General features: G+C 43.2%; 1 protein-coding gene across 6 annotated transcripts in view; it reads left to right on the top strand.

Moving 5' to 3' along the window:
* RBM44 (RNA binding motif protein 44) overlaps positions 1–16,161 on the top strand; it is a 1,911,902-nt gene that overhangs the window by 36,743 nt on the left and 1,858,998 nt on the right. The window contains exon 1 of one of the 6 annotated variants that reach the window (XM_078681324.1): positions 3,683–3,831. The exons of the other annotated variants lie outside the window; for them this stretch is intronic. The gene's annotated coding sequence lies outside the window, so the exon portion shown is untranslated. Of the gene's footprint in view, positions 1–3,682; positions 3,832–16,161 lie in introns of those variants that run through there. 6 annotated transcript variants of the gene reach the window in all.

The raw sequence follows: 16,161 nt of genomic DNA, 5'->3' as shown, positions 1-16,161 counted from the left end.
AGATTTGGCAAAATGTTGGAATTTTACTTCCAACATACTTTTTGTGATTTGATGTAAATCTGTTTAGTTAAAGAAATTGATGTTTGAAGAGCGACTCAATTTGGGCATGAAGGGTTCAAATTCGGTATATCTGCACTTTTTGATTCCATATCTACTCTGATTGGCCTCTTTAGAGAGGACTATTCAAGCCTGATTTGCTGGACACAGCCTGAACAGTATGTAGTGGTAATCATTATAGGATTCAAGGACATGGTTCCAGCTTCCCGAAAATGAACTAAATAAAATGCAAGGAAAAAAATATAAGTAAGCAGGGTGATCACACCCTGACCCCAAGAGGCATGTGTGGCGGAAGGGTGTGACAAAAGGACCCCCCCAGCCCCCTTTAATTGGCTGGCCACACCATGGACTACATTTTATGGCAGCTAACAGGACTCTGAGGTATGGTTCCTTGATGGAAATGCATGCAGTGAAAGCCTTTTCTTGAGGGACACAAAAGGAGCCCGTGTAAAGGGTTGATGACCTATTTTAGACACAATATAATTCATTTGTTGCTCGTACCATGCTCATTTTAGGAATTGTGGTGGGTTTTATTTACCCTGTGAAAAATGCTGTTCCTCTGTTGGATTTTTAATTGACCTTGTTTGAGAAAAAGCTGTTCTCTTGTGATTTTCTTTTAATGGTTATGGAAAGTCGCCCAAAAGCACTTTTTGCACAGGTTTACTCTATCTTTCTCAGTCATGTGAGAATAAAGTCTGATATTCTGGGTAAACATGTACTTTGAACACTAGCTGCTGTTTGTCAGTTCATTCCCAAGTGTTCTTCTGCAGCTTACCACAGTGTTCTAATGAACGACTAGGGCGCTAGCATTCGGTGTTTATGACAAAACTGTGGAGCGCCTTAAACCAGGTTAATAGACTCAAAGTTGTAAAACTTAAATAATTTCCTTTAGAAATGAACACAAAGGTTCATTTTGTCATATAAATTATGATTGATGTTATAGAAAGCTAAAATGAGGGTATATGTTTCTATAAGCTCTCAAATGTCTTCCTTATCCATTTCGGTTAAACATTTTGAATTGCAGTGAGAAGTACTTTCAACACCAGCAGCTGTCTGTCATTAAACTAGCTAGTGCTCAACTGCAGCTTCAACACAAAGTTCTAATGAACAACTAGAGTGCTAACATTCTGAATTTTTGACAGAAGTGTGGCACACTTAAATGCCTTTTTGATGGATTCACAGCTATAAAACAAAAATTACTTCTGGTCATGAGTGATCTAATGTGTATGGAGGGTGTGCAAGAAAGCTTAATAAACGATAACCTTAAATGTGAGAGTTCAATACCCTACTAGAACATCCCTGTAACCTCTTTTTTTGTTTTTATTATGAGGCTTAAAAAATGTAAGATACAATCTTATAGTCTATAACATAACTTTAACTTTTGTTTTTCAGTGAATTTCGTAGGTTATATTTCCAAGCATAACGTCACTTTAACCTTTTCTTTTTCTTTACGGAATTTCTAGGATTTTTCTTTTTTGCAGCTTAAATAACCTCTTATTACCATACCTAACTATGCTGTCTCCAACTTTTGATTTTCTCAGTTTCTCTTTTTCATCATAATCGCCTAACTTCCCAGCTGACAACAGGTTTTGGCCATGTATGGTGGGGGACTGTACCTGCTGTGTAGCTGTGTCCTGCACCCAGACTGTCTCCCTTTGCAGGTGGCCAACCACCCGCTTACTCCCACCCCACATTGTTCCATTGTATTTATTTTTACGGCACTCCAGCAAAACGACGCACTAGCCTTGCCTACATGGCGCCATGAAACCCTGCAAGCTTCTCTTACTGAAAATGTGCATGGTCACGTGGTAGCATTGGGGTGCTGTTTGTGCAGTGGCTCCTGCGATACCTCTCATGAGGGCTGCACACAGTGGGGACTGCAAGAGTAATAGCTTACTCGCTGCATTATTTTGTTTTTGGCCCTGTGGGTGTCTTTTTGGTCTCCCCTAAAATTGCCAGAGGGCCAGGGTATTCCAACCCTGCTTTATTTATTTATTTATTTATTTATTTATTTATAAAATGAGTTGTATTCTTCTTCAGGACATCAGAACGCTTGATCCCATGTGACCGAGATGACTCATAGCCCCCCCCAAAAAAGCTCCCTTTAAATTTTTTGAACCACGGGACCAACATTCAAATATACCTATTTTTAACAACATTGTATTAATTGTTTTTTAAAAATCCTTTCAAGCCCATCCTGAGCACATCTTTAAACACAAAATTTTCTAACCGATTTACAGCAATTCACAAAAAGCATGTTTCTTGAGTGAAGTACTTACTTTCTGTCAAATGTGGTGTAATGCAGGTCAGTTGTTATTTTTTCCCCATATCGCTTCCCAAAATTTCCTACTAGAATTAATATAAGGAAACAATGGTTAGGGACACATTTTGCTTGGACCCCACTTGACGGATCACCCCGAGACATTGCAGGAAGGAGCTGAGGTGGATGAATTTTTTTTTTTTGGGGGGAAAACTTTTTTTGTGAAGATTTGTCACATGGCACTAAAGTTATTAGCAAAACAGAAAATGCTTTTCCTACCGAAACTCTGACCCTAAACTATAGGCAACAGTAGTGACCGCCATTGTGATGTATATTTTTCAGTGTAAAAAATGGGTATGACAACTGTCTATTTATCTGTTAATCAAAACAAAGGTTAAAGTAACGTTCTAGATAGCTGAATTTGTCAGTGTGAACGTTAACTTTTTGAACGAAAAAAGCCACAAAAATTCATCAATTATAGTTAGCAGCATTAAGTTTAAGTTGTGCCCCCGCTATGCACTGCTTATGACCTCACAAATGACATCACTCATGACATGTTCTATGACATTTGACATCACTGCGGACATCTCAGATGACATCGCTCATGACCTCATCAATGCTTCAATTTCCCTTCACATTAGACTATAAATTACTATGGCATTTAAGGCCTGACATTTTGTACTGTACAAAATAGTACAGGAGAATGAGGCATCATTAGTGCCCTCACAGATACAACTCATATATATGTATTATTTTAGCTATTTCTATTAGGTTTTATTAGTTATTCACAAACATGTGAGTAAAGTTAGATCTGCCTAGCGCATATAAACACTATAAACCCATCTCAGGTTTCATACTTGCATTGTAGTACAATTTTTGCAGCAGTAGTCATTGGTCCTCATTATGAAGAAATGAGAACAGCTATATTTTCATGGAAGAGAATAATACGTTAGCAAATCTATCGTCTTCCTTTAGATGGTCATTTTGCATGTGGTATCGTGTGCGGGGGTGATGTAGAGTGTCAAGCAAAAAATGCCCAGGTGAGGGGTTGGGGAGGGGGTATGAATAAAAAGAGGGTGGAGGGGTAAAAAGAGGGGGGAGGAAGAGGATGTGATAGGTCAGAGAGACATGGCGAGTAATCTGCTTTAGGTGCAAATATTGACTAATCAGGGAGGCCCTCCTTCAACGTTGGGAGCACCACAGACTTTTCTCTACCCCATTTGAGTGTGTTTGCGCACCAGTGTTTCAATCTTGGCAGGGTATGGGATTTACAATGCATTGCGATTACGATCTATGCACTATCAGCAGTGCCAGTTCAGTGAAACAATTTAGTGCTCTTACAGTTTTCTTGCATCGAACAGGCCCAGAATTGACCCTACCATAGTGCAAGGCTTGTTGCGGCTGTCTCCTCTGATAGAGCAACTGCGACTTCCCTCCCATAGAGCCGCCATGTCTGCTTCTGGCATTAAGGGGAGACAACGGCAGACTAGAAAATCCTGTGTTGACTAATCACGGTGAGATAGGTTCTATGTAAAATGTTATGTTGTATGTATTGAAACTTAGCATTCTGTGATAGCTTTCTTGGATATAAATACTCTCTCCCATTCTTTTTGTGTTAGTTCCCTGCCTATGTCTCTTCACCAGCACCTGTGGGTTGGCAGTAAGGGATTGTGTGTGTGTGGAGGTCCGGTTCCGTATTGGTGATGTGACATAGCTGGTCTAACTCTGTTAATAGTCGACCATATTCCAGATAATGCTGTGCTGGTAATTCAGTCTGCCTGCAGATTTTCGAAGGGTATTAGCGCACCATTGAGAAATAGGACACCTGCTGTGCCCACCACGGCAACCTCCCACGCCAATATGCCCTCTCCCCATCATGTTGTGAAATGATATAATAGAACTGTTGAATTTTGGGGAATATGGTGGGGTGGGTGGTATGAGTCGTAAAGTTTTGCAGAAGCTGTTGTGTGCTATGCACATTGCTATTATAATTACGGGGGTCTCTCCTGTGGTAGGAAAGCCTCCTGTGCTATACGGTGCACGCGTCTAGTTGAGGGCAGTCCCATCTCCTCAAACCGTTGTCCCGCTAACCAGCAGGCAGACCATTGAAGCTGTGTCGCTAAATGCTCGAAATTAGGGGCCCAAGGGCCCCCTTTGTATATGGATAGCTACATTTGTGCAGCACAACTTCATGTCTGCCTTTATTCCAGATTAAACTCCCTAAGGTATCATGTAAAGTGCAAAAGGTGCTGTGAGGTATGTTCACAGGGAGATTGTAAAAGTAATGTAGTAAGCAAGAAAGCATCACCATCACAGATCCTACTCCCTTAGGTGTAGAAAACAACCATTATGTGGAGCATTGACCCTATACCATGCACTTTATAGGTTGCAGAGTGTACTTTAACAATCATGCACAGATATATGGAAAACCCTGATTGAGTATGATGTTCAATCTGTATACAGCTGTTCAGAGAAAGCCAAGTACCTAAAACTACTGAATGTCTGTTCCAAAATGAATGCACTATTGATGGCAGCTTTTATCCGCTTCAAATCCCTGACACACCGAACCTACATTGAGAAATGAAATTGATATGAGTAGACAAGTGAGTACTGTAGACCGTGTTCACCCTATGGCGAGAGTTTTTCCCCATATCACACATACAGTGAAACCCTTCTGAGAAATACACTACAGAGCATTTAAAAGTATCTACTAAGAATAGTGTACACTCTTTGAAACACTTGGCAAGAACTACTAGTTTCTAAAAATAACTACGATCTGAGGATACTAAACATCATACTACCTGCACCCTTCATAATGTGGTATAAACTTTATAGCTAGCCCATCCTCTCAAGCAAAACCAGAACATGTACATAGGTTAGTACCTGGTGCACACAGTCTTCTATGTTATGTCGAAAATTGTCATGATGATACGATTCTGTCTAGCTCAAGGCTGCTTAGAAAAGTTAATATCTCCTGCATTGCTTCTGTTACCAGATGCATACGCCGTGGCAGCAAAATGCTGCTTGCTCTGCCCTGAGCCTGAGTAGCGGCCTCCGTTCTTCTGTCTCCCCCCTGTGGGAAACTTGCCACAACCAGTGCTGGTATGCTTGTGCCCCATTCAACACAACTGTGTGCATTGGGTAGCTTGTAGGAAGGCAGCACTGGCGCACGAGAACTGCCCCCCTTAAACTCTGCTTCCCCTCACTACCACCTTTGGCTTAGAGCGGCTGCGGTCTTTGTGTGGGGCGGGGTGCGAGTCTGGAGTAACTTGCACCTGGGGTCACAGGTGCGATGAAGAGCGAGGATAAACAGAAACGAATAAGACCTAATCAAGGGAATAAAAGTATACCCCGCATCCACCATTCAACATTCAGCAGCCTGTATTTTTCTGAAGACACTGAAAGGATACAGCAGCATTTATATTGCATACAACCTGAATCTACCCCTAAGGTGTGGGGCTGGACGTGGACGGACAGCACTGAGAAATCCACTTTGAGCCAAACTGGAGAATAAGTTCCCTCCATTGCGCTTTTTGCTGAAGTTGGTTAAAGGGCGGGAAGGGGGGAGTGGGCATTAAAGGGATGGAGTAGTGATTTAGTCTTCACTACAAAAGGTAGAACCCTGACTTTTGCAGAAAGTGCAGCTTGCATCTAGGTGAGCTCACCATCACCTAGAATTTTGCGTTTAACCCCCCCCTGCCGATAAGGAGGAAGAAATAATCTGCAGCCAAGAGTCACTCTAGAGTAGCTATGTCGTTTATCACTAACTTCATGAGGTAGCCACAAGCACCCTATGCATTACTCTAGGTCTGTTTTCCAGATATAAGACATACGCCCTGCTAAAAGACTCCTGTCCCCTTCCAAAAGAGTGGAAGTTCAACAAATGGACTAATAATTTAAAGGAAATCTTGTTTTAGCAAAAGGAGTTTTGAACTCTGTTAGCCCAGAACCTAGGGGGATTTAGAAGGACACAAACCGTATAGTGTGAGGTCAGGGCGTGAAAGGTTGCCATGTGTATTGACAAGCAGAAATAAAAGGTTGAACCTCTACCGACAGTTAACAGTGCAAAGGCTACACCAACAAGGGAAAATCAGTCGTTCATTTCACACGTAGCACACAGACTGCGTGGGGCCCAGTTAGTGACTTGGAGCTTCTGTCGCTAATATCTCTATCGCCACAACCTGCCCTTGAGCAAAAGCAATCACACATCTCCAAGACTGCTATTAATGAATGGAGCGACACTCCCAATTGAAGTAATAGTGAAGGTTAACTAGAGAAAAACACAATGGGGCCAAAGTCAGTACTTAATGGATCCTGTTAAGTGGAACTTGATCTAGTTAACTCTGGACCTGTATGGGATTATCTGCCAGCCTCCCAAAATTGTCAAAAAGAGCAGGGGGATCATCCTGCATACATTTCTCTAAAGCATGACTGTAGCAAAAGGCCCCGGGATGGTATGGGACAATTTGTTTAGAGCATTTCAGCTGACTCTCGATGCTTTAATGTATCAGTCAAATAAAATTGATGTGCAAGTGGATCATATTAAAGACTATACATGATATGCAGAGACTTCCTGCAACTGGTAGCTCTGGGACCCCTAAAGAAATGATTGGATATGATGACCCAAAAACGAAGGATGTGTCTTTGCAGGATGACCAATCATCTCAAATTGCAGCATCTATGGAAGCCAAAGACTCACCCGAAAACTGTCCATCGTCCACCTCCACAGCCTAAAGTGACGAAAAAACTCAGGAATAAATTGTGCAAAGTGAGGAACACACTAAGAACAAGTATAGTAATGGATAAGGGGCAAACTACAACAAATCCCAGGAACAACAAATCTACTAGCACTCATGAGGGGAAATCAACAATAAAACCCCGGCAAAAAACATTAAACTTTTTCTGCTTTTTATCAAAAAGCTCCAACTGGGGGAAAAACCAAAGTAGAAACAGCCAATCCTGTGGATGTTCCGGCTAATTCTCACCTGCATAAAGAAGCAAGCAGCTTATCCAGCACAGTTTGCTTAATTAAAATTGAGAAGAAAATGTCTATCGTATTTGATCTGAAAAAACACTGCTGGGAAAACTTTGATAACACCATCTCCATGTCAAAATACTGTGACTAACTTCATTCTCTTATTTTGGTCTGACGCAAATATAGGTTGGCTTACTGCAGCTTTGCATGGCCATAATTGCCCATGACACCAGAAGGTTCATAAAATAATAAAACTAAGTCAATTAAAAAGTTTGAATATTTGTTCATGGAACCTAAATGGTGCCCAAACCAAAACTCAGGAATAAAACTCTCTGATCTTTTGAAAGGAAATTGTACAACATGCTTGCAAGAGACGTGGGCACTTACTCCATTCTCAGTAAATGGCTTTGCTGGCTTCTTCAGCCTTGCAGTCAAAACAAAAAAGTCTGGATAGCCAAAGGGAGGTGTGGCTACCTTTTTTATAGCAGTAGCCCTGAAGTCTAAAATTGAACAGGTGGAGGCAGGCGAAAATATCTTAATATTCAAATTCACAAAGTAACATAAAGTGAGAATCCCCTTTTCCTGATAAACCTTTACATGCCCTCAAACTTCAGAATGAGGTCCTCTGGTATATCTAAACCTACTGCTAGCCAGCCTGCAAGAACTACAATTTCCTGATATTTTAGTCACAGGGGAATTTAATACGAATCTATTGAACCCATTTACACAGGACCGTTTACATAAGACAATCAAATATCCCATCAGAACTATATATGGTCTGTCCATGTCAAGTCCATGAGGGACACAAGTAGCAGACTATGGGATTCCAAGGCGATTATATTAATAAAAGACCTAAAATCTCTAGGTCTGAGTACTGCTAGATGGCCCACTAGAGTGGTCCTATTAGTCCACCGTTTTAAATACCATACTAGATTACACAGCTGCCACTCCCCCATTACTACGTCTAGTTACATCTTTTGAATGTTCAAACCATCAACCTCTACCATGGGCTTTAAAAAATAGAAATGAATGCGCAAAACTGGCTTCTTAATAAAGACATCTTCGGCACTGGGAAAACTCTGTACAACTAACTATAGGAAGCTCTTCTGTTCAGTAATCACTGGAGAATGTATTATGGATACAGCGTTAACTGTAGAAAACTACTGCTTTAGTAAGGACTAAGTCTAATTGCCAAATGGTCTCTCTTTACAGGAAACATAAGCGACCATCAATGACTCAAATCGAATAATCCTTCATTCGGTTTTCAGAATTTAGAAAAACCATAAAAGTACATTTAAAAAATCGGCATACCAAACAGTGATCCAAAATTACAGAAGTTAAAACATTGACAAGCAAACCAAGTTATAAAATGCAAAAATGCAGTCTAAATTTTAAAAGACAGTCTAAAACTGATTGTATGTGCAAAAAAGCAAGAAGTAGGTGTAATCTTAGACAGGCTATGCGATTCAAATCCTACTCTAAGTTTGACCTATGTCTAACGGAAAACTTCAGAAATTGAGCTATGCTTTTTGCAAAACACTCTTCCTCCAAAAATTGGAGGACGAGGAAGGCTGACGACACCTACGAAAACCCAATTTTCTTTAATATCGGTATTAGCCAACGCTTCCTTGGTTCGTTATAAAACTTGCAGAATAGAACCGTGTGCATTTAGGATTGAATAGAAGCTTCGTCACAGGGGACAAGTTGGTAGAATCTTTGACCAGTCATTTATTTTCGGAAAGGTCACCAAACGATGGAAAATATTCAGCCTGAACCGTGTCAGCAAAAATCTTTCGTAGCAGCTCAAATTAAATGTTAGGTAAGGTTGTATGGCCAAGGTGGATTGGACTGTTGACATATGTTGAACTTAAGTTATACTTGCCTCGTTGGTCAATCGCAATTGTTCCAAGTGTGTCAAACATAGTTTTTAAAGCCCTTTTCTAGATAGTTCTGAAAATGATGTAGGGGTGTGATAATACTTTGCCATGCCCAGATCGTAAAGAAATTTTTTAATATAGGCAAGCCACCCAATCTTATGCACGTTTTCAAGGGAAAGACAATCCTGTAAGAGCCCTTGACTAAAGACAGTTTTGGTAGATGACCAGATGCGATGCCATAAGAGAACTGGTTGAAGTTTAACTATGTCAGTTAAATATGACAGGCCCAGTTCCAGATGGCAGCAATAGGTCAAGGAACCTCGCGGTACAGCGAGGAGGAACCTCAAAAACAGTTTTTGACTTTTTGTAGGGCATCCACCTTTCCATAACCCCACACCTCTGCACCATAGGTCACAATGCTTATGCATTTTGCTTGGTAAATTTGGATCAGTTCAGCGGGAGGCCTCTTTCCTTATCTTTGAGAGAAATTGACTAGATGGCCACTGCGAAATAAAGACTATGTAGAAGATCATAGAAGGATTCAAATATCTGCTTAATGCTGTGCAATCAGGAAGGTGTGCAGTCTATCTCGGAGATTGGCCAAAAAATATCCGGGGTACCTAGAATTACGCAGGTCCCATAACACCTTAAATAAAACTTAACAGAAAATATTCTTTGATGAAAAAACAAGTGTAAAACAACATTTTTGGGTAACGGTGTTCTCTCCAAAAAGAAAATTTTTAAGTGATATATGGAAACTTCAGAAAATAGTGTCTGGACAAGTTTATGTAGTGGTACTGATTCAGGAAAGATTCCCGAGACCTACATCGAATTAGGATCTCTATACGCTAAGACTTAAGACTCGTAAGTTCATTTGATTATTCGAAACTCCCTGAAGAAGCCCCAGGCTGGATGGCCATGTAAGGGGGCGAAACACATGTTGGCTATTTTTCATCCATTGCTAAACCAATACAGAATTCCTAAATTGCCTTAGTTTGGAGAATTTTCACAGTGAAACCAGCCTACTGGAATCTTTCCTGAATGAGAAGGACTACATAAACTTGTCCAGCCACCTTTTTCTGAAACTGCTGCACATTTAGAGGGTTAGGAGTCTCCCCCTGTCCAGGACATGTACTTAAACACAGAACTGCCCAAATCTATACGGCAAGTAAGGAATTGGGACCCGTCCCCCCTTCTCTTCAACACGATTCTGGAAACTAGTCCATGGGTTAACCCCTTGTATGCCCATGACGAGCTGGACTCGTCATGCGACACAGTGCTCCTGTGCCCATGACCGGTCCAGCTTGTCATGGAACATCCCCTGGGAAATCCCTTTGGTGCGGGCACCAGAGGGATTCGCTTTTTACCAAAATAGCCTCGGGACCTGGGGAAGAGCTTCCCCAGCTCCCGAGGCCCCCCCCCTGGTTTCTGTGAAATGACGATTGGCGCGCACGTCGCGCTGACGTCATTTCAGTGAAACTGAAATGAGTCCAGGCTCATTTTTGTTTCACTTTCTACGTGCTCAGGGGGCTATCTCAGCCCCCTGAGCACGTAGAAAGACGGGAGCGGTATTGTTGGAAAAGGGAGAATCTCCCCTTTCCAATGGTATCCCAGTGGACCCCTGCTTGGGGATCGCCACAGGAGGGTGATCCCCAAACAGGGATCCTCCCACTAGACACCAGGGAGGGTGGAGCGGCCCCTTGGGCAAGGGCGTTTGCCCCACCCAGGTTAATTTGGATACATTTAGTCTTCATGCCCCCCCGGGAGCAGATGGGGTAGTAGCCCCAATCTGCCCCCCGTGGGCTGGGGGGGGGGCAAAAATCACACTAGACACCAGGGATTTAACGAAAAAAGTAAAAATAAGGGTGGGGGCTGCCCAAAACGGGTAGCCCCCCCCCATTATTACAGACTTTCAGCCCAGTGATGCCACAACTTTCCCACTCAAAAATGTTTGAGAAAACTGATTTTTTTCAGCTAAATTTGAGGTTTGCAGGGCATTCTGGGTAAGGAAACTTTGGGGGACCCATGCAAGCCATACTTCCCTGGACTCCCCCGAGTGTCTAGTTTTTAGAAATGTGTGGGTTTGGTAGGTTTCCCTAGATGGCCGCCAAGCCCGGGGCCAAAAACTCATGGGAACCCCCTTGCAAAACCAGGTTGTTTTGTGATCGGTAATTTTGATGTCTCCTCAATAGGTTTTGAGCCCTTGCATGTCGCGGGCACTAGGCCTACCCAAGTAAGTGAGGTACCATTTTTCTTGGACGACTTTGGGAAACGCGGGGTGGGTGGAAATTTGTGGATCCACGCAGATTCCCAAACTTACACCACAGAAATGGGGGGAAAATTAGTTTTTTTTTATTAATTGTTTTAGGTTTGCAAGGGATTCTGGGTTACAGAACCTGGTGGGAGGCAGTAAAGTCACCCAATCATGGATTTCCCTGGGTGTCTAGTTTTCAAAAATGTATAGGTTTGCTAGGTTTCCCTAGGTGCCGGCAGAGCTATGGTTCACAAACTGCAGCTAGGCACTTTGCCAAAAAAGGTAATTTTTCACAGCGAAATTGAGGTGTGCCCACGTTGCGTTTTGCGCTGTTAACTGTCGCGGGCAGTAGGCCGACCCACACAAGTGAGGTTCCATTTTTCTCTGAAGACTTTGGGGAACACTGGGTGGGTGGAAATTTGTGGATCCATGCAGATTCCAGAACTTTTCACCACAGAAATGTGGGGAATTATTTTTTTGTGGCAATTTGTTAGGTTTGCGGGGGATTCTGGGTAGCAGAACTTGGTGGGGTCAAGTCACCCCATCCTGGATTCCCCTGGGTGTGTAGTTTTAAAAAATGTGTAGGTTTGCTAAGTTTCCTAGGTTTCCCTTGGTGCCAGCAGAGCTAGGGTTTACAAACTACAGCTAGGCACTTTGCTAAAAAAGGGTAATTTTTCACTGTAAAAATGTGGTGTGTTCACGTTGGGTTTTGAGCCATTTCCTGTCGTGGGCACTATGCCTACCCACACAAGTGAGGTACCATTTTTATCGGGAGACTTAAGGTAATTCAAATCTGTAAAGGAACTGTTATTACCTATTGACCTTTTTTTTTATTTTTTTTTTATAAAAGGTTTTTATTTTGCAGTGCAAAAAAATCTGTACATAGGTGTAATGAGTTTTTAGAATCACCCACCCCAACCCCGGCAAACATAAGAAGCTAGTGTGAAGACACAGAAAGAGAAGAAAAAAAAGAGAATAAGACGGTATGCAGAACGCTCTTTTAAGTCAAAGGAGATAACTATGCACACACAAAAGAAAAATATACAAGGAGTTCAATATATCAAGAATTTTCGGGCAGTGGTGTCAAGAAAGCAAAAAGAGGGTGAGGTCGAATAAGGAGGAGAGAACAAGCGGAGCTATTCCGGTTGGTTTAGCCGGTTGGTTTAGCCAAGATGTTAGCACATCCCAGATGTCCAGCCCTCTTTTTAGCCCTTTGCGGCCTTTCTGAGCATATACGGCTCTCTCAAGGAGAGATGCCGTGAACCTAGCCAGCCATTGAGAGAATGGAGGGGAGTCTTGGTCTAACCATTGAGAAGCGACACAAAGCATCCAGACTACCATGGCGATAAAGAATAAACCCCCATTTGTGTTCCTAGTTTCCACCTGCTGTGTTCCTAGTAAAATAACAGTGGATGTTAATACAGTAGTTTGAGTTGTGACTTCCCCTAAAAATTCCTGTGACTTCCCCTAAAAATTCCTGTATCTTGAGGAGAGTTGGGGCAAGTTTGGGGTAGGTTGCAAGAATGTGGACAGTCTGCTCCAAATTCAGAGCACCCGGGGCACAATGTTCCTCTGCCGGTCCTCCATTTGGCAATTTGGCTGGTAGTGATATATAAGAAAAAAATGGTTTTGAAGTGTTGTGCCTTTAATTTGGCTGACAGCAAAATATTTTGAGAAAGTGCTAATGAGTTGAAGAAAATGTTGTGAGGGAATTCAAGCTTAGAATGCCAGTTGTCTGCAATTTTGGGAAGGTCATCTGGAGTTAGCTTATTTAACATGCTGTAAAGAAGGCCTATTCAGGGAGTGGTGATACTGCGCAGGGTGTTAACAAATTCCACTTTGGAGAACCCTGAGCTGCCCCCAACTTTCCTGGAGAGAAAGTCACATATAGAAAGGTATTTGAAGGTGTCTTGGCTTTTCAAGCCGTGTCGGGATTGCTGGTCTGCGAAGGACTTAATTCCGTCGCTGGTAATGAGATCCCCCAATTTCGTGATACCTGCCTTGTACCAGTCTGAGAGATAGGCCTGCCAAAAATAGCAGGGAGGTTGCAATTAGATGTGATTGGAGAGCAGTAGTTAATTCTGCCCAGCCCAAATAGCCTTCGAATGTTGCGGAAGACCTTGTAGGAGTTCATTAAGGTCTTGAATCTCACACGCTTAAAGTATCCGAATGAAGTCTGGCGAAGGAGACCGCCCCGGTGTTCAGCACCCAATAGAAGCTCAAAGGGCAAGACCAGCCCGTCAGGAGGACAGTGCAGAGGTTCCTCTACCAATTCAGTGCTGTATTGCATGACTGAGGCCCAATAGTATAGAAAGATGTTCGGAAAGGTCCACCCACCCCGCTCTCTGGGAAGGGACAGTTGCCTTATGGCCCGTCTGGGTTGTGAATAGGCCCAAATAAACTGAGTGAATATTTGTTGGAATTTCTGCAGGTGGGTTTTGCTGAATTCCAGGGGAATGGTACGAAAGAAATAAAGAATTTTTGGAAAATAGGTCATTTTAATTGCGTTGCATCTGCTGACCAGAGTAAGGTGAAGGTTGTCGATTTGTTTGAGAGCTTTCTTGGTGTCGGCTGCAAGAGGGATTAGATTCTCTGTGACTATTTCTTCAATGTTGGCAGAAAAACCCCCCAGGTATTTAGCTTTTGGCACTACCCTGGCGTCTGCCCAGGTGATTTCCTTGTTTTTAACAATCTGTGTTTTGTTGTTATTTAAGGCGTAGCCCGATAATATCCTAATCTTCAGGGCCAGTATTGCACTCCTGGGATCAGGGGAGGTTATGGCCAGGTCGTCGGCGTAGGCCAAGATCTTAGTGTAGCTGCCGTGTTTGCTGATGGGGGTAAAGACATGGTTCCTTTCAATTTGTTTATTAAATGGGTCGATGTAAAGGGCGAAAAGAAGAGGGGAGCAGGGGCAACCCTGCTGAGTACCCCGTGAAATGTCAAATTGATCAGTGAACCGCACGTTGATCGAGACACAGGCAGTAAGTTTTAGTTATAAGGCCCGTACAGCCTGGATAAGTCTTGGCCCAAACCCCATCCTGCCCATTACCGCCCACAGGAACCGCCAGGAGACCCGGTCAAAAGCTTTTTCAGCGTCTAGTGATGTTAATGACATCGGGTCTCCTGTTACCTGTGTGGCATCGAAGAGGGTGATGACCCGCCTAACATGTTCCGTGGTGCATTTTTTGGGAATAAAGCCATGCTGCCATTCAGAACTAGAGACTCGACTACGGTGGATATTCTGGTAGCAAGGATTTTAGAGAAGACCTTGGAGTCGCAATTATTGAGGGTGATGGGTCTATAGGAGCTCATTTCTAGAGGTGACTTGCCCTTTTTGGGGCATATGGATATTCTAGCGCAGGACCAGGTGGCAGGGGGAGGAGCACCGTTGAAGATGGAGGTTACCAGATCGATGAGGATTGGTTTGATTTGAGGAGCAAAGATCTTATAAAATTCCACAGGAATGCAGTCCAGTCCTGCAGCCTTTCCATCGGGTAAGCTAGACAGAGCTATGGAGATTTCATCCCAAGTTGGGGTGAGGTCTAACAACTCTCAGTTGTCGATGGAAAGCTGTTTTAGGTTCACTTCGCTTAGGTAGCGGTCTACATCGCTTTCCATAAAGTTGGCTGCGCTAATGTTGTCTTCAGTATTCAGCTCGGTGTGGAAATCCTGGAACCCCTTCTGAATTAGATTGGGATCTTTGGTCTCAATCCCTGTGGATAGTTTTGCTTATTGTGGACTGTTTCCTGGTCCTGACAGTGAGGTGGTGCCCAATGAGGTCACTGCACTCATAGTTTTTTCTCGAAGGGGTGCCCATCTAGCTGTGGTTTTTGCAGAGGATACTGCCCCTATTTCGGCCTTCAAAAAAACTACTTCCTTTTGGGCATCCTCGGTGGCCTGACCTGATCAACCAGTTTAGTTTCTGCTATCTTAAGTTTTCCCTGTAAGTCACTAATTAATAGCTTATCCTTCCTATTCTTCCTGGCCGAGAAGCTCAGGGTTTCTCCCCTAACCCCCGCCTTTAATGTGTCCCAAACAATGATTGTAGAGGCGGTTCCAGTATTGATTTCCAGGAACTCCTGGAGCCAGTTTCGCTTATGGGAAAGGTAGACTGGGTCCTGAAGGAGAGCCTTCTCAAAGCTCCATCTTGGAGCCTCGTTCCGGTTCCCTAAACCCTTGATATCTAGTATGAGAGGATTATGGTCGGCCATATAGCGGGGTGCGATGTCAATGGTGCAATTGTGGAGAAGTGAGGACGAAATAAAGTATCGAGTCTGGTGAAAGTGTGATGCGGGCTGAAAAGTAGGTGTAACCAGGTAGTGTGGGGTTCAGACAGGCCCAGATGTCACTTAGACCATGGAGCTGAGCTAGGTTGGAAAGTGCTTGGATGACAAGGGGTTTCCTACCTGTGTACTCCCCGTTGATCCTTGGGTTCCAATCACAGGGCAGGTGTATGTTGAGGTCGCCACATAATATAATTGGGGTAGGCCAGTGAGCGGGCTCCCCCGAGATCGGGTTGATAGGCCCTGGATCGTCCAGATTGCTGCCATATAAAGAGAAGAGAGTATAGGAAGGGTTGGGAGGTAAATGGCATTCAGTGATTACCCATCTGCCCAGTGGATCTGATTTAGCACGGAGGTTTTGAAGAGGGAGTTTTCTGTCTGCTAAGATGCCAACACCCTTGGTTTTGGCCCCTAGAACTTTGAGCCCGAGTGTGTCCAGTAAGTGCCTCTGTGAG

This window comes from Lissotriton helveticus, chromosome 3_1 (assembly GCF_964261635.1).
Source record: "Lissotriton helveticus chromosome 3_1, aLisHel1.1, whole genome shotgun sequence".
Taxonomy (NCBI): Eukaryota; Metazoa; Chordata; class Amphibia; order Caudata; family Salamandridae; genus Lissotriton; species Lissotriton helveticus.
Note: the sequence above shows the minus strand (reverse complement) of the source record. Positions and strands in the feature narration are given on the sequence as shown.